Source organism: Onychostoma macrolepis, chromosome 02 (genome assembly GCF_012432095.1).
Source record: "Onychostoma macrolepis isolate SWU-2019 chromosome 02, ASM1243209v1, whole genome shotgun sequence".
Taxonomy (NCBI): Eukaryota; Metazoa; Chordata; class Actinopteri; order Cypriniformes; family Cyprinidae; genus Onychostoma; species Onychostoma macrolepis.
The window spans coordinates 28,596,527-28,612,907 of record NC_081156.1 but is presented as its reverse complement, the minus strand read 5'-3'; the positions used below and the strand labels follow the sequence as shown (position 1 = coordinate 28,612,907).

Sequence of the window (16,381 nt, the reverse complement as noted above, 5' to 3'; positions counted from 1 at the left end):
TTTTTTTTCTAAAGGACCCCACCCACCCACACTATTCCCCCCCCTTCACAAAATTCTAACACACGCTGGACTCAACGTCAAATAGCTTTACACTCAACCAATCAAAATCAACAGCATTTGGCAACCTACATCCCAGTGGCCAATCATATGTTCTACAGTCTGTCATGTGACACAAAGCCCCGCCCCATTTGTGGAATCATTGAGAGCGCGAGTGGAACTACAGCGATTCAGCGGTGACCGGCGCAGATCCAAGCAGCTGGAGGATCCGGAGAGATTTCTGAAGCGATTCGAATGCTCCTTACGTGGACTGGCTTCCTTTATATCTTCTTAAGATTTTTAAGACGGTATGTAAGCCTTCACTTTGCTCTCACAATGCACAGGTCGCAGATTTTGTTCATTAAATCAAGGTAAAAAAGCTGGTGGCAGCTGCGCATGAAATAGGAACTGTGTCACCAATAACTTATTCATAAAAGTGCTATATCTGCAGGTTGATAGATAAATTTCCGTCAGGCTTTTTAAAAATATATTGCAATACATTTAGATGTTTCATGTAGCCTAATAATCTATCTAAATTTATCTCTGTTAGAAATTACTATATAATTAATAGCCTATAAAAGTTCAATATATCCGATTGCAAGAAGCTAATGTTGCAACAAGATATAGTTACAGATACAAAGATCTATAAAAGCCACTTTTTACCTCTCAGGGTGTAACATCAAAACCACAACTGGGGTTATCTTTGACCCTTACTTAATTATATATGACTGTTCTCTTTGTATGTTTATTTTTTTATTTTATTATTATTTACACCAAAAGCTCTTGAATAGCCTATTTATGGAATACTTTTATTGCAACAACGTCATCTCACTACATCACTAAAAATATAAAATGTTTTGAAATATATAGAAGTAAGAAATAAGAAGAAATATTAAGATTTAATAATTCATGCAATTCATAGAAGGGTTAAATGCGTAAAGTATGTTTTTTTTTTTCAGTCTTCAAAATGTTAAGTTTAATTCGATGTTTCTTTCCATTTCTTTGTAATTCATTGTGAAATTTACTAGCAATTTCTGAGCCAATTTCTTTTTAAGGAGACACTGGGAATTGTTGTAACACATTTTGTTTTAACATGTTTAACTCACTGTTTTTTTTGTGCTATGTATCTCAAACTTTGATATAGTATTCCTAAATTAGTCTGCTACAAATGAAAGCAGTTTAGAAATGTACAGTTTACCCCTTAACTATGTAAATTAATATCAGATACAAAAGAGTACCATTGTTGCCCTTGTCCCCAGAGTGAGCTTCAATTAAAAAAACAGACGCTTTAAATTATGTGCATTAATTTATTGTGGTAATCAAATTTCTTAATTGTAAACCTTTTCATTTTTCAAGTGGTAAGCACATTAAAACCATTTTGATTAAAAATGCAAATAAAACAGGAAACAAATGGTGTACACACTGTCCCATTTTCAGCAATCTTTGTGGCTCCAGTAGATGTAAATTGGAAAGTATTACAGCCCTCCCCGTCTGCTCAGAGATGATATTTCTAGTTTTCTAAGCGTGTAGATGAAAAGCTTGCTCCAGATCACCTGGATTTCACCTCTTGCGTTTGACTGCTTTCCATTGTCGGTCTGATCACAGACGGTGGTGTGAGTCATCTCAGCGCCCAGACTCTCATCTTCACCGCTGCATCATTAGATTAAATCAGTAAACTGATGCTTGTATGTGGGCTGAAGATAAACTTGGCTTAGTGACAAGTTAAATGTGCATGATTACCTTTAATCTGGGTTTCAGTTTCGTTGTCCTCTGCAGGTTTTTCTACAGTAAATGTTACTTATTAACTACAGCAGTTGATGTGTTTTGTGTAGACGAGTCGCTGTTTAAAAGAAAAAGTAGATTATGTGCAGAACAAACTGAATCGAGTTGATCACTAAAATCCATCTGGTGTTGTTGACAGGATCCAGATGTGTCTAATTGCAATATATGAAATCTGTTTGTTGTCGTTCCGGTCTGCAGTGAGATAAAGTAAGGTCATGGAAAGCCGCAACAGACCGAGAGAGACGACTGTTAAATATATTACAGGCTGTGTGATTATATCTGTACCGGAAAGTGAACCCCCTCCATACACACACACTCTCTCCACCTTCTTTGTCTGTCTCCTGGGTTTATTTCCACCTACTGCCACCCTCAGAGACACCTGAACACAGACATAATGATCAACAGCAACGGGCGTCTGGAGAGAACACCCCCTCCTCTCTTTCTCTGTCTGTCTCTCTCTCTCTCTTACACACAGCAAACAGGCCCAAACAGCGGCAGAAAGGGCTTCTATTCTTTTATGAATAGGCGACACACAGTGTGATAAGACACACAAATCCGATGTTTTTAATGTCAGGTATATCTGCAGAGTAAGATACACTGGCCTCAAGTATTTGAACATTTAATTATGTCATTGTATGAATTTCATTGAATTAAAATAAACAAAATGTCAAACATGGTTATTTTAATTCATATGTTTTAAATAACACGGCTTAAGCACACTTATGCAAGCAAAACCTTTCAAAAAAAGATGTTGTTTGAGCTTTAGATTGGTAAAGAATAAATATGGTTTAAATTTAGGAAAAAATGATTTGGACATTAGAGTTGATGGTTGTGATTGTAATTGCGAAAATATTTCGCAATTACAAACCTAATGCTACTTGGCTCATAAAAAAAGGGACCATTTTAGTTTTATAAGAACTGTTTTTAAAAAAAAACAAAAAAACATAATGAAATACACAGCCATAATGCCTGCTCTGAATTTCTTGTCTTCTCGTTATTTCATCAGTTTTTCTTTCTAAACATGTTCTATTATTCTGGCATTATACCATTCTCAGGCTGCTTGCTGTGACTTCTTGCTCTCTCCAGATCAAGTGAAAATACAAGGGAAGCATATTTTTATGTTTTTATGATAAGTGGCCCCTATGCTTTGTGTTGAGCTACAAGTCTTAACATTTCTTTAAACTGGCTGCATATTTGTGGAATTGTAGGTTTGGAAGTTCAGAATGCTGTCTTGCACAAGACATAAGATAAAAGTACATCTCAAACACATACAATATCATTAAAAAGTTTTGTTTTTTGAAATAAATGAATACTTCCATTCAGCAAGGATGCATCAAATTGATCAAAAGTATCCAATTTGAAATAAATGCTGTCCTTTTGAATGATCTATTCATCAGGGAATCTTTAAAAAGTATCACTGTTATCTCACAAATATTAAGCAGAACGACTGGTTTTAGCATTGATAATAAGAAATGTTACACGAGGACCAAATCGGCATATTAGAATGTTTTTAAGAATCATGTGACACTGAAGTCTGATGAAAATCTGGCTTTGCCATCACATGAATAAATTGCATTTTAAAATATATTAAAATAGATCACAGTGATATAACATTGTAATAATTATTTGCAATATTTCAGTTTTTACTGTATTTTTGATCAAATAAATGCAGCCTCGGTAAGCGTCTTTCAAAAATTAAGTGTTTCAAAAACTTAAATAAAAACAATCTCACCGACCACAAATGTTTGAACATGTAGTGTACAAATGTATTTTAGTTTGAGACCATTGGAACAGTATCTCTGTAGAGCAAAAAGACACAATAAAGTACATCCAAATAATGAGCGACAGTTTGTGCTGTCCACAGGATAATTTTTTGGGTGTGTGATCACTTTTACTTTTACCAATATTATAAAACCAATAGTTTGAGCGCAGCTCTTTTAAAATGTCCCAGAAATCCACGACCCCTTGCAGGAGGTAAGCACATTGACTGCTTTTCAAGTGAAAACTGAAAGAAGTAGTTTTGATCAAAGGTGTGTGGTATTCAGTGGCGTAAATGTGGGCATTCATTGCGAACAGTGAAAAGCAGTCACCATTCAACAATAATTTTCACACACAGAAGTCAAGGCAGCTTTAAAATCCAGAGAATGCTTGGGGTGCCTTGAGGGAAGCCACGCCCATTCCAAGTCTCAACAAAATCCACACACACACATAAGATAACATACCTCAATGTGTGGTTTTGGTGTTTTGGGAAAAATATTCCAGAATGGGCTTCGCTTCAAAGAGATGTTCATCCATTCTGTCTGAGGAACTAAAATTAACAGAAACACCTCAGGGGGAATATAACACCAGCTGCTTTTGTTCTAATGCTTTTTCTGGGTGCGCTTGAGCGTGTGCGCTCACATATGTAGAGGCTTCGCTATTTCCAGGGCTGGGGATGTGGCATCCACACTGTAATCTTTTGAGTGGAGAGGATGTTGAGATGGATTATTGAAGCCCCAGCGTGCTGCGTGTGTCATTACCGTGGAGAGATCAGCACAGTGAGGTTAATGAGCCAATCTGCATAAACTTTGTCCCCATCTGGAGCGTTTGGGTGGTGTGGGGCAATGCGTTACCAGCGTTCCTGCATCTACATCACCAACAACCCTTAACATAGCAAATGATTTATGCTAACGATCTTTCTACTCTTCACTGAAAACTTACTACACAAGCTCAGGCTCCCTGGAGCATGACTGCGGTTGGTTGGTAAAAATCTCACTAAAACGGCATGGTTTCGGCTGCAGTGACACATTTATATACAGTTAAAATATGGGATATTATGTACAATTTCCACTACCTGCTGCTCAGTCATAGTGTGTGATTGTATACTTTATGTATTTTTTAAAATGAGTTTGGTGTTAAAATACCATCTCTTATACCAGCTTAATGGTCAGAGACAACTAAGCTGTTCGTAAGTTGATTTCCTCGTAAATAGCCCATGTCTCTGTGTGCTTTCAAAAGTCTTTGTTTTTGAGTCACAACATTGGCTCAGTCAATGGCACGAGTTTAAGGTGGGACTATCTGTTTTGCAGATGAGAGGAAACTTTCCATGAATGGAAACCGTCATTTTTGCAATTCCTTTTAGTGTCACTAGTGGCGTAGCAATTACATACAGTCGCTTTAATTGGAATTAAAGTAGTCATCATGGAATTTGAGTGGAACGTATTTAAACCCAGCTTGCTGCCTTTGAAAGACTCGTAGAAAGGGACCGGTTGCATAAACCACTTAGACTAGTCTTAAAAAGTTAGTCATCCAATTCTATTTCTTTAAGACTGGTCATAAGTTTTTAAAGTCAGTTATAAAAAGATAGACTGGTCTAATTTGAATCCAGAAAGTAAGTCTGATTACCTCTTGGCTAGCTACTAGTTGGTCAAACTAGTTGATAAGACACAGTCTTAACATGGTGGCTATGTTTATGCAATTGGCTCCTGGACTGGAGTGTGTTTAAGACTGTGAGTCAGAATTAAATATATCAGTTCTAGGTTGTGTATCTGAGTACGCTCTTAAAAATAAAGATTCTTTGTTGGTATCAGTGTGTCTATGGAGAACCATTCCATTGCATAAAACTTTCTTTACAGTAAGAAAAAAAAAGGTTCTTTAGATTTTAAAAATGTTCTTCACACTTGGTTCTTTTAAGAACTGTTCGCTGAGAAGCTCTTTGGGGAACCAAAATGGTTCTTCAATGACATTCAAAGCAAAAGCCTTCTTTTGGAGCCTTTATTATTAAGACTGTAGGCTTATATGGAAAAACACAGCAATTCAAACTCGTTTTCACTGCCCTACATGGGCAAAATAACTACACATTTTATCAGTTGAGTTATGTCCGAAGATTGACTGAGACAGATGGGTTTGGTTTGATTATGCTTAGAAAGAAACCCAAATGTGAAAATTGATATCAAATCAAAGTTAATCAAAAAACTCAGCCAATCTGCTCAGTTCCAGTTTTGGTGTAGTTACTGCTTTTTTTAAATTCAAGGCTGTTTAAAAGTTGTCAGCTGCTAACGTCATCATTTCAGCTTCCATTCACAGGTTTTTTTGTTGTGTAGTGTTGAAAATTCAGTGACACTTCTACTGACAAGTGATGTTCTGCTTTCGCACATGGTGGCTGGAGATACAAGGCTTTTTAGTTTGGGAAATGTAGGCGTAATTATAAGTGTGCTTTCACAAATTAGCTCTTAAGATCTTGAATTGTCTCAGAAACATCCACAATCAGTCTTTAAAGACATCCATTTGACTGGTGAACAGCTTCTTTGACAGTTACGTCATAATTGTGATGAAATAATGTGTAATTTTTAAGGCGTTTTTTAAGGCTTAATTATGCATAATTTATCTTTGATAGTTCTTTTTCCCAAAACCCATGGGAAAAATGTGTTTAATCAAAGACCATTTTTGATACAAACTCACATTCCTACACCAAATTTCTCCTAAGAGCTGCATTGAAGAAACATGTGAAATTGATTTTTAACTTAGCCAACGATTTTCATTGGAAAACGATTAAAGGCCATTGTAAACACTGTCTTGAGAACATTTTCTAAAGGTGCTGACTGTAGAATATGCCATGTGTTTACGACTGAGGATTTAACCACAGACATCTTACACAGCGGTTTCCCAAAAGAACACCTCTGCATTAGGAAATTAAGAAAAAACATAAATTCCAGAAAAGCAATGCTTTTGCAATGCAAGATTTCTTTTTATGCCTGTTTGCATGAAACCTCTGTATTGTTGGCTGTAATCTGTGATCTGCAGACTCAATAAGTTGGAACCTTTTGAAGAGCAACCACATACACATGCAGTTAAAAAAAACACTGTGTTCTACTGAGTGTCTACGGCATAAACAGAAAGCGACGATTCCTCTTTTTTTTTCTCACTTCCAAAAGACAACCACCCAGCTAGTCTAAACCATTAGAACATTTCGTTTTTCCCCCTCTCATTACCCATAATGCTGTAAACCCCACTGGGCGCAGTGTGGGACCTTACTGCTGTAGGATGCACAACCAATGAGCCGTTCATTTCTCTTATTTCGTTTTCCTCTTCTTTCTCTCCATTTCTTTTTTTACTTGTTACCCCTCTCTGTGTGAAAAATGAGTGAGGACTGTTAGAGAGTTTAATTCATTTTGATTATGTCAAGGAAAAAGAAAACGAAGCTGTTTTGTTCATTTAATCTGTTTAGAGACGAAATGACGGAACTGAATATTTAGTTACGTTAGGTTTTTTTAATGTTAATTACTGTGGTGTGGTTTGCTTATTTTTTTTAAACTTAATTTTTAAACATTTTCCCCCAAATGTAGTAAAGAGAAAAACATATTTTACAACCTTTCCACATAAAGAGAACCAGCTTGTTTCAATGGGAATGTCATTCCACTTGTATTGTATATATAGTGTAAGCACTCAAGTCACATGATCACATAAAACCTGCCAGGGCTGAGTCTCAGTTCAAACCAAGGTTTTGGCATACAGTGAATTTTCTTTTTATTTCTTATTTTTCCTCATTAAAGCATGCTCTTTTTATAGACTTCTCAATTTGTCTTCAGTAGAAGCCACCAATTTGTCTTGTTTCAGCAGACGCCAAAGCAGATGCTGCTTTGAGCACAAAAAACTACATAATGACTCAAATTTTGGGGCTCGTATACAGTGGAGTACACCCATACTCCGATTCCCCTGTAGTTTTGAAAGGATGCAAAAATGTAGTATGACACATTTAATGATTTGACTCTCATAACATGACTTAGTCCGGAGATGATGTCTATACTTGCGGTCTATATAGTGCACTGCACACGTTGTGTAGCATGTCCTGTTTGTCATTTTCTGGTTCGGAAGAGCTCATGAGCACCCCAAGTGCCACCATGTTGCCATGTAGACTACTAACTGGCATCGCCAAAGTGTGGACTTTGAGAAGGACCAGGTGCTATTTGGGACCGGATCATTGGCAGTATAGTCAAAGAATATTGGTAGCATTACTTTAAAACTATAGTATTTGGCTCGCAAATGTTTTGGAAAGCTTGCTGAACAAATACGATTCATTTGTGTACCATTGCTCATGAAGACTGTCATAGTCTGCATTTTTCCATCTCTGAAAAGGCCAAAAATTTCATAAATTTTCATTTGTGCTGTTATATTGGATGCTTGATTTTCAGTGTTTCTCAGAGTGGACAAGAAACACTTATTATTTGATACTGAGAGTCTGATCAGCTTGTAATGGCAGCCTCATGGAAAACCCTTGTATTAGACCTGTACATTCCTTCATATGTCCATATGGAGACGGCATGAACAGGAAATGGCATGCATTCCTTTTGTCCGATTCAAAAATAAACTCCAGTGTGCACTTCCTGCAGAGGCGTTGAGAAGAGAGAAAAGAGGTGAAGAGGGAAAAGAACAGAAGCAGAGGAAATAAAGAGTGTAGTGTTAAACTTAAATGGGCTCCGTTACACTCAAGGGTCTCTGCTGTGATTCGATGAATCCTCGTGTGGTGATGTTGGCTTGTAAATCACACACCATGTTTCCTTCTTTTGTAAGGAAGATTAAAGCTCTTTGTGTTGCCACATACATCCCTGCAGTTCTGCACTTCCTGTCAGCAAGACATGTGATTGTTTGAACAGTATGTGAGGTTGCCATTTGTCATAGGCATTGTGAATTTTTACGACAGCCCTGCTTCCACTTTCTGCTGCCTTCTGGAAAGTTCACCTGAGGCTGGATGAGACATGTCCTGGCATGAGGTTTTTTATTGAATATTCATAGTTTACAGAGACTATGGTGCAAAGATATGGTATCTTCAGATTTCATATATCAGTAATGATTGTGCACTGGATAAGCTTACAAACCCTTTTTGTAAAATTCTGTGGCCTGCTTTGTTTCCCAAGCCTTAAGACGTGAATTTGATATTGATACTTTTTTTGCAATTTAATTTGTGTCCTATATGGAGATAATAAATATGCGTTGTGTTAGCAGTGTAAGACAATTGTGGCTGTGTTAACAATGTTTTTGCTGATTACATAAAATTAGGCAACATCTTAACATAATTTCTCTGGTTTAAAGTTCGATTCATTCTCTTGTCTTTTTCAGATAATGCAAATGAAACGGTGAATCAAAGATTTTCATGAAAGTCCCACCAGTTATTTTACAAATATGTCAATGTTTTTGTAAAAAAATATATGCGGCTAAATATTGCTGCTTACTGTTATTTGCTGTATTGATGCATATAATTCAATGCTGTTTGTGTTAAATAAAACTAATGAAATAATAAAGAATTTAAATACAATAAAATATAAATATTAGAGGAAACATTTTCGACTAGCTGAAATAATTTTAAGTACTAATATTACTAAAACTGAAAAAAAAAAAAAAAAAAAGATGATGGCATAAATATCACTAATACAGAAATATCACTGATATAAATAAAAAAATATTATCTTTCTTCAGTTTAGTTAACAGCTATGGTGACATCCAGCCTTTATTATTTTTTACTTATTTTTTTTTTTTTAATTTCTGTTAACATTTAGAATTTATTTGGCTTATAGGGTTAAAAAGTTCATAAACAACAAATTTATAAATATACAGAGAAATATTTTGAATATGATGAGATGCTTTTTTTTTTTTTTTGCACAGCCCTAATTATGAGTGTATGTTTTACGAGGTTCTTTCAGGCCAGGCTGCCTTGTATCAGTCATATGGTTTTCTACAGTACTCTGTAATCCAGGGCTTCATCTTTTGTGGATGTGGCTCTGGTGCCCGACGGTCTGTCCCCGTCCTTTTGTTTAAGCCAACCGTAGCTGTGCATTTTCTCTTTTATGACCATATTGTCTGGCGGGGATGCCATGTGATTTTCCTTTTACTGTGTTTCAGCTGCTCGGGGGCCAAGAAGTTCGAGCATGATCATGTAAGAGTGTGACTTTTGTGTGTTTTTCAGAGGCTGTGCAGGACAGTAGAAGCCGTTGAAGTTTTGACTGTGGGTTTGCACTCTCTCACCCACGCTCTGTCTCCAGAAGCTGCAGGGGTTTTGCTGAGTTGGCAAAAACGCGTCGCGACGCAGGAACAGAAATAAACTGTCGGCGTTCAAGAACTCCAACACACGCACATCTTGTCCTCACTGGACCTCCAAGTAAGAGCTGTGAGGATAAAATACCACAGTGTTGAATAAGAAAAACAGTAAAATGATGGACTTTCCAAAAGCTGACATACTGTAGATATATTTTACATAAATGATTGTTTGGGTTTTGGCTTCTGGCCCTTCATACAAGGGATTTATTGGAGTTTGCGCGTTCCAAGAAAAATGAAGCTATGTTGCATATAAGGGCTCCATACATCCTCACACAATTCCTGACCGTAACTTTATTTAAAAATGACTATATAATGGCTTTCCACATACAAGTTACGTCAGTGGAACAGCCTTTAATAAGCCGTGAATCAAAAATGAGAGAAGAGGGAACGACCCAAAAAAGCAAAGTAGAAGACATCATCACATCTGCAGGGCTTTGGTTTCTTTGACTGACATCAGGTTTATTTTCTTTAATACGCTCATACACATTCTTGTATGTCCATTCCCACAGATTTATGTCCTTTTAATGTAGTTGCCGCTATGCGAGGGAGGCAGAGTGAAAGCTTTATGTCTGTCTGCTGTGATCCGTGGCATAAACAGTCTCACTGTACTCTGGAATCCCGCCACTCCTACAGGCTTTAGAAAAAGGGGCATTCAGGGTGAAAGGAAGGGGCAGTGTTTTGATCCGTTACGTCTAACGGTTTTACATTTAGGCTGTTTGATTGATTGATGTTTTTAGGTGGGGCTGTTTAATTGGTGCTTTTAGATTGGTAGTTGGTTTTAAAGTGGGGTTGCTTTACTGTTTTGCGGTTTTCATGGTTAATGGTTTTTTTAATTGGTGGTTATATTCAGTGAGAGCTATAATACATGATTTTTTTTAAAGTTAATACGGCTTATTCAGCAAGGATGCAATAAATTGACCATATGTGACAGTAAAGACATTTATGATGTTACATAATTTTTGTTTTAAATTAATGCTGTTCTTTTGAACTTTCTATTCTTTAAGAAATCCTGAGAAACAAAATGGTTGTTTCATGGTTGCCAGAAAAATATTAAGCAGAACAACTGCTTTTGACATTGAGAATAATAAAAAATGCTTTTTGAGCAGAAAATCAGTATATTAGAATGATTTCCGAAGGATCATGTGACAGTATTACTATTTCTACTGTATTTTTGGTCAAACAAATGCATCCTTGGTGAGAAAACTTACTAAGCCCAAACTTTGGGTTGTTTTGTGCATGCTATTTCAATTTGCTGTCATTTCTCAGTTTTGGGTACAGAAAGAGGGGGAAAAAAGGTCTTTGAAGATTTCCAATCACTTACATGTACTATAAAATGAAATATTTCTTTAAATATTATTATTATTATTATTATTAATAATATTATTTTTCGTATCTTTGTGACCACCCACAGTTGAGTGGAATTCACTGCCATAAATATACAGTATTAATATTGGATAGCTTTACACATGCATTGGTCTCTTTTCGTGGAATTTCATACCTGCTCAGCAATTTTTTTATACTCCCAAAACAGAAGATCGAGGGTAGCTTAGGAAAGAAACAGATGCCATTCACTTTAGTAGAAGTCAGTATAGCACCAGAATGATTTTTAAACAGATGTTTCAACATAAAAACCTAAATACAGCTGCTTTAAGTTAAGGATGTTTGATTGATTGTAGAAATTAATTCTTTGCATAGTTGCATTTATTAAAGGCAGGCTAGGTGATTTGGTTGTGTTGGTTGAAAGTCTCTTCACATCCATAAAAGGTTTTTCCAATCATATCCCTCAGTACGAGGACTACGATAGGCTTTCCTACCTGTCTGTCAACGTATGTATTTGCATACCTCCGCGCATCTTGTTTGTGTAGACATGTTACGTCATCAGCATGTTGCATCACGCATTTGCAGACCAAACAATTAAAGGAAGGTGTTATTATTGTAATATTATGGGCTTCGTACTGTAATGTTTTCTCACCAGTGAATGAGACATGAGGTAATCTGACAGCATTGCATTCAACCCTCCACTAACACCGTCCCTCCTCATCGTTTCACTGATTAGCCTCTGGTCTGCCTGAGCGTGTTCATGTGTTTTGGAGGAGGCGTGGCTTTGGAGAGTGATTTGCAGGGAGGGTGGGATCTTATGCTTTCAGAGCTAGCTTGCTCTTGCTAGCCTCTCTGAAATCATCTACCCTACCTTTAAGTGAGCAGATGTTTTTTATCCAGTGACTTACAAATAAGCCTTACAGTAGTCCTTGTTGGTAGTTTGTAAATGTGCTAGTCACTAGTCTGCCTCTCACTTCTCTCTCTTGTCTCTCTGTGTTGCTGTGTGAGGGTTGTGAATGGTGATTAACAGGAAACTGAGTGTCTGAGTGGTGATTTGCCAGAGATTGAATGGGTTGTGAGTTGTCCAGCCACTGACTTTTACAATGGGAAACATTGTGCATAGGCACGTCTGACAAACATCCTTTTGTCTGCAGTGTAGAAAACAGCTGTGTGCATGTAAATCGGGGGGGGGGGGGGGAGTCAAAGTCCCAGACGTTCTCTGAGTTCAGGTCTGTAGCAGGTGACCCGTAGAAAGCATTCAGGCTGATAGCAGAGCCGAACTCACTCAAAGCCTGACAGCACTCTAAATGCCTCTTGTAGACACATGCACTAATGCATGCATACACACTCTCTCCTATGGTGGTTATTGGAACAATGCAACCAGCGACTTGGGGCTGCATTCCTAAAGGTTTAGGGGTCAAAGGTTAAACTGGGGTTTACCTTTTTGTGCTACAAACTAACCTGAGCACTTGAATTGTTTTCCTTAAAGTTAAATTTACTGTCTAGCTGGCACACTTGTGATTAGAAGCCCCTGAAACCATCACACTACCATTCAAATGTGTTCTTTTTAAAGAAATTAAATACTTTTAATGATTGAAAGTGATAGTAACAGCATTCATAATGCTACAGAAATCATTCTATTTCAAATAAATGCTGTTCTTTTGAACTTTCCGTTCAAAGTATCCAAAATATATTTGACCGCTCATTGCCTTGATTGACCAATCAGCATTGTAATATTACTTAGGATAGGATATAGAATTAATAATACTGAAATATTACTTATAGTATATAGATTTTTTTTTTTTTTTTTAAATATTGTTTCCAAGAGGTACAGCAAATCATATAATTAATTATTTTCATTTGAGCTGTCTTCCTGCTCTTTTCATTGTTTCCTATCAAGGGCTGATTAGGTTAACGGGTTTTCCAGCCCACTACCTCAGCTCCAGCTTAAAAGTTGAACCTCATGGCACCTGCGGCACTGTGAGATCATATCGCTGTGGAAACTCAAGGAAGCTTCTCTTTCATCTCATCAGACCGCCTGGCATCCCGTCACTGTCCAGCGGCGCATCTCGCCGAAACAGCCGTGCAGCTTCAAAAGAATGCCTTTTCTTCAATGATCTTTTTCAATGATCTTTCACAAAAAGGCTGAAGCTCAGAATTCATAGACACAGCGCAAGCAAGAGATGCCATCACAATGGATTACTTGATTCTGATTGGTCAGTCGCGACATTCTGTAGTAAAATATTTTTGTATAATGACTGATGAAATGTAACCTTGAAAAGGTAAATTTACACTAAATGTCACCAAAAAGCTAATACAATGTGTGACTCATTTGAACAAATCAATTAGAACAAGCAATAACTCTTTTGAACAACTGAACACAAACCAATCGTTTCTTTGTTAAATAGAACAAACCAATTGAGTTCTATCACAACATCTATCAGTGAATCATTTGCTTGAACTGAACAAACAAATCGATTTGTTCAAATGAATCAGACTTCCCAGCACTACATATCACTGAACCATTTTTAAAACAAAACAAATTGATCTCCCTTGCACCAACATCTATTAATGAATTATTTGTTTGAACTGAACTAACTAATCAATTAATGACCTGGACTTCCCAGTACTTATCAATCAGTGAATCATCTTTTAAAACCAAACAAACAAAGTTATTGAATTACTGTCCCGCTACTGAAAATTTAGTTACTCTTCAATTCTATTTAGTTTCTATTTCTATTCATTTCCATTTAATTACTCTTCATTTCACTTTTGTTTAGTTTGATTAGTTCTCTTCAGCTCTGGCATGAAGTCATATTTTGTAGCAAAGCGGAAATCCTAGGACATCATCAGAGCTTTCGTCTCTCACAGTAAAGACACATCCACAGCGGTGGAAACCACAGGTGGCTGTAGAGGACGGAAGCGTTGTGTGACACATCAGGGGTGAACGTGTTCCTGATTGCCTCCTGTCCGCAGCGGCAGCGATGTGTAATCAGCGCTGATAGACGAGCTGCCCGACCACAGCTTGATGCAGGGTATTTTAAGAGCTAAAACGGGGCCCCCTCCCAACCCCCCACTTCCCCCCCCAAATTCTGTGGAAGACCACAAGGAGACGCACTGAAAAAGGCCACATCCACAGTCCACGTTAAGATCAGACCACCATGTCTGAAAGCCATTATGGACTATATATTAGACACATGAGTATATAGGAAGGTGCATTCTTTCTTTCTCTCTCTCGCTTTGTGAAGTTGGACCACTTCATACCACCCAAATAAGGAATGTTTTTGTCAAGGTGGTGATTCACGCAATAGGACAAACTGCTGTGGGACTGAGGGTGAGTTGGAGTGAGTGTCTATTTTTAATGACAGTGGAGGGATGTAGGTTGTACATTTAAAAATCATTAAAAATGAAAGATTCTGAAATATTTCAGATTTCTGCCAGGTGGTTTGGATCAGACTTGTACAAATTAGACTGCTCATGTTTTTTTTCTCCTAAAGTAGTCAAAAAAACTAAATGGATTTGAATTAGATGGGCCAAAAATTACGATTTTTCTGAACTTGGGTCACTAATTGATTCACTAAAATGAATTGATCTAAACAAATTAACATTTTTTTACACTGACGAGGTGTATTCCGGTTATAAAAGACTGAGAAAGCAAGGATCTTCATGGATAACTTGAGCGATTAATGTTGTATGGAACACTTGAACGGCATGTGTTTATTCTGGGTACACACTGATCACACAAATGTGTGAAATTCATACAGATATCCTGCTAAATAACTGATAATATCCAAAAACTGCATGAGAACACCACCAGAGCACTGTTTTGGTGATGCAATATAAACTACTTCCCTTTCATTTGGGGTATAAAGTCTGAATGTGTTCTGTCTCGTGATAATGTAATGCTGAGTATCTGGATTCACAGGGGACCCCCGTACACACACACATCCACTCTACCCACAATCCCCCTGGATTATCACATCTCTCCCTCACACCACTGTTGCCATAGGAAACCCTTTCACCCCCCCATGGTCGTCTAAAGAGGTGGTGCAGTGTGTGTGTGAATTCATCATCCATTGTGTTCGAAATGGTAGAGCGATTTGGTAGAAGAGTTTGGTTTTAGGGCAAATCAGATCACCGCCTTTTGTCTGAAAAGAAAGAGTGTGTGTGTGAGAGGTAAACTAATATTTGTTTGAAATAAAGAAAATAATGAAATTATAAAGAAATGCCGTCTGCAGTGATATGCTTTCCAGAACATTAGTTTTTATTATTTTATGATGAGATTTTATTTGACTTGCAGGGCATTTTCTCTATGGATTCTGGTTTTGTGGAGGAAGGTCCTCTACAACAGTTGTACCTCTGGAGTTTTATTAGGATTTTAGATCCATACGAATATGATTGCACATTTTATTTATTAATTTTTGGCAGGAGCTTAATCTTGTCCAGTTTTTAGTTATGGCTTTTATTAGGGCAAGATGCGCAAGGTGCAACGAACAAATAATCAATAAATAAATAGTCTGTAATGTTGTCTGTAATATTGTGAAATGTTATTACAATTTAAAACAACTGCTTTATATTTTAATATATTTTAAAGTGTAATTTATTCCTGAGATGGCAAAACTGAATTTTCAGCAGCCATTACACTGGTTTTCAATGTATCATGATCCTTCAAAAAAACAAAAAAACCAAACAATAATCATTAAAATGATTAATTAGCTGATTTGGCTCAAGTAATAAATCTTATTATCAATGTTAACAAGTTGTGCAGCGCAATATTTTAGTGGAAACTGTCATGCTTTTTTTCAGGATTCTTTGATGAATACGTTTAAAAGAACAGCATTTATTTGAAACAAGCTTTTAATCAATATTTTATTTTTTTATTATTTTATATTTTATTTTATTTTAATTTTATCCACATGAGTTATCATGGAGCCACCAATCCTTTTTATCTTGAGTAACCGCTAATGTCCTTTGTTGATGTGTCTATCTGTTTAATCAAATATTTTTTCTTATTTTGAATTGCTCTCTCATATTCTCATTTTCTCTTCTAGCAGACACTCGGCTCAGCATGGTGACGGTTCTTCTTGAAGGTTCTGAGGAAGCAGAAGCCCACGTGACAAGGTTTGAATGAAAAATGTTGGTCTTTCCCACCCTCTTGCTGGTCTTGTTGAAC

At 36.9% G+C, this 16,381-nt stretch overlaps 1 long non-coding RNA gene across 1 annotated transcript; it reads left to right on the top strand.

Moving 5' to 3' along the window:
* Window positions 1-210: 210 nt before the first annotated feature.
* LOC131550823 (uncharacterized) lies at window positions 211-16,381 on the top strand. Its single transcript, XR_009273635.1, has 3 exons — window positions 211-344; window positions 9,758-9,949; window positions 16,260-16,381. It is a non-coding gene; the product is annotated as an uncharacterized LOC131550823 (long non-coding RNA).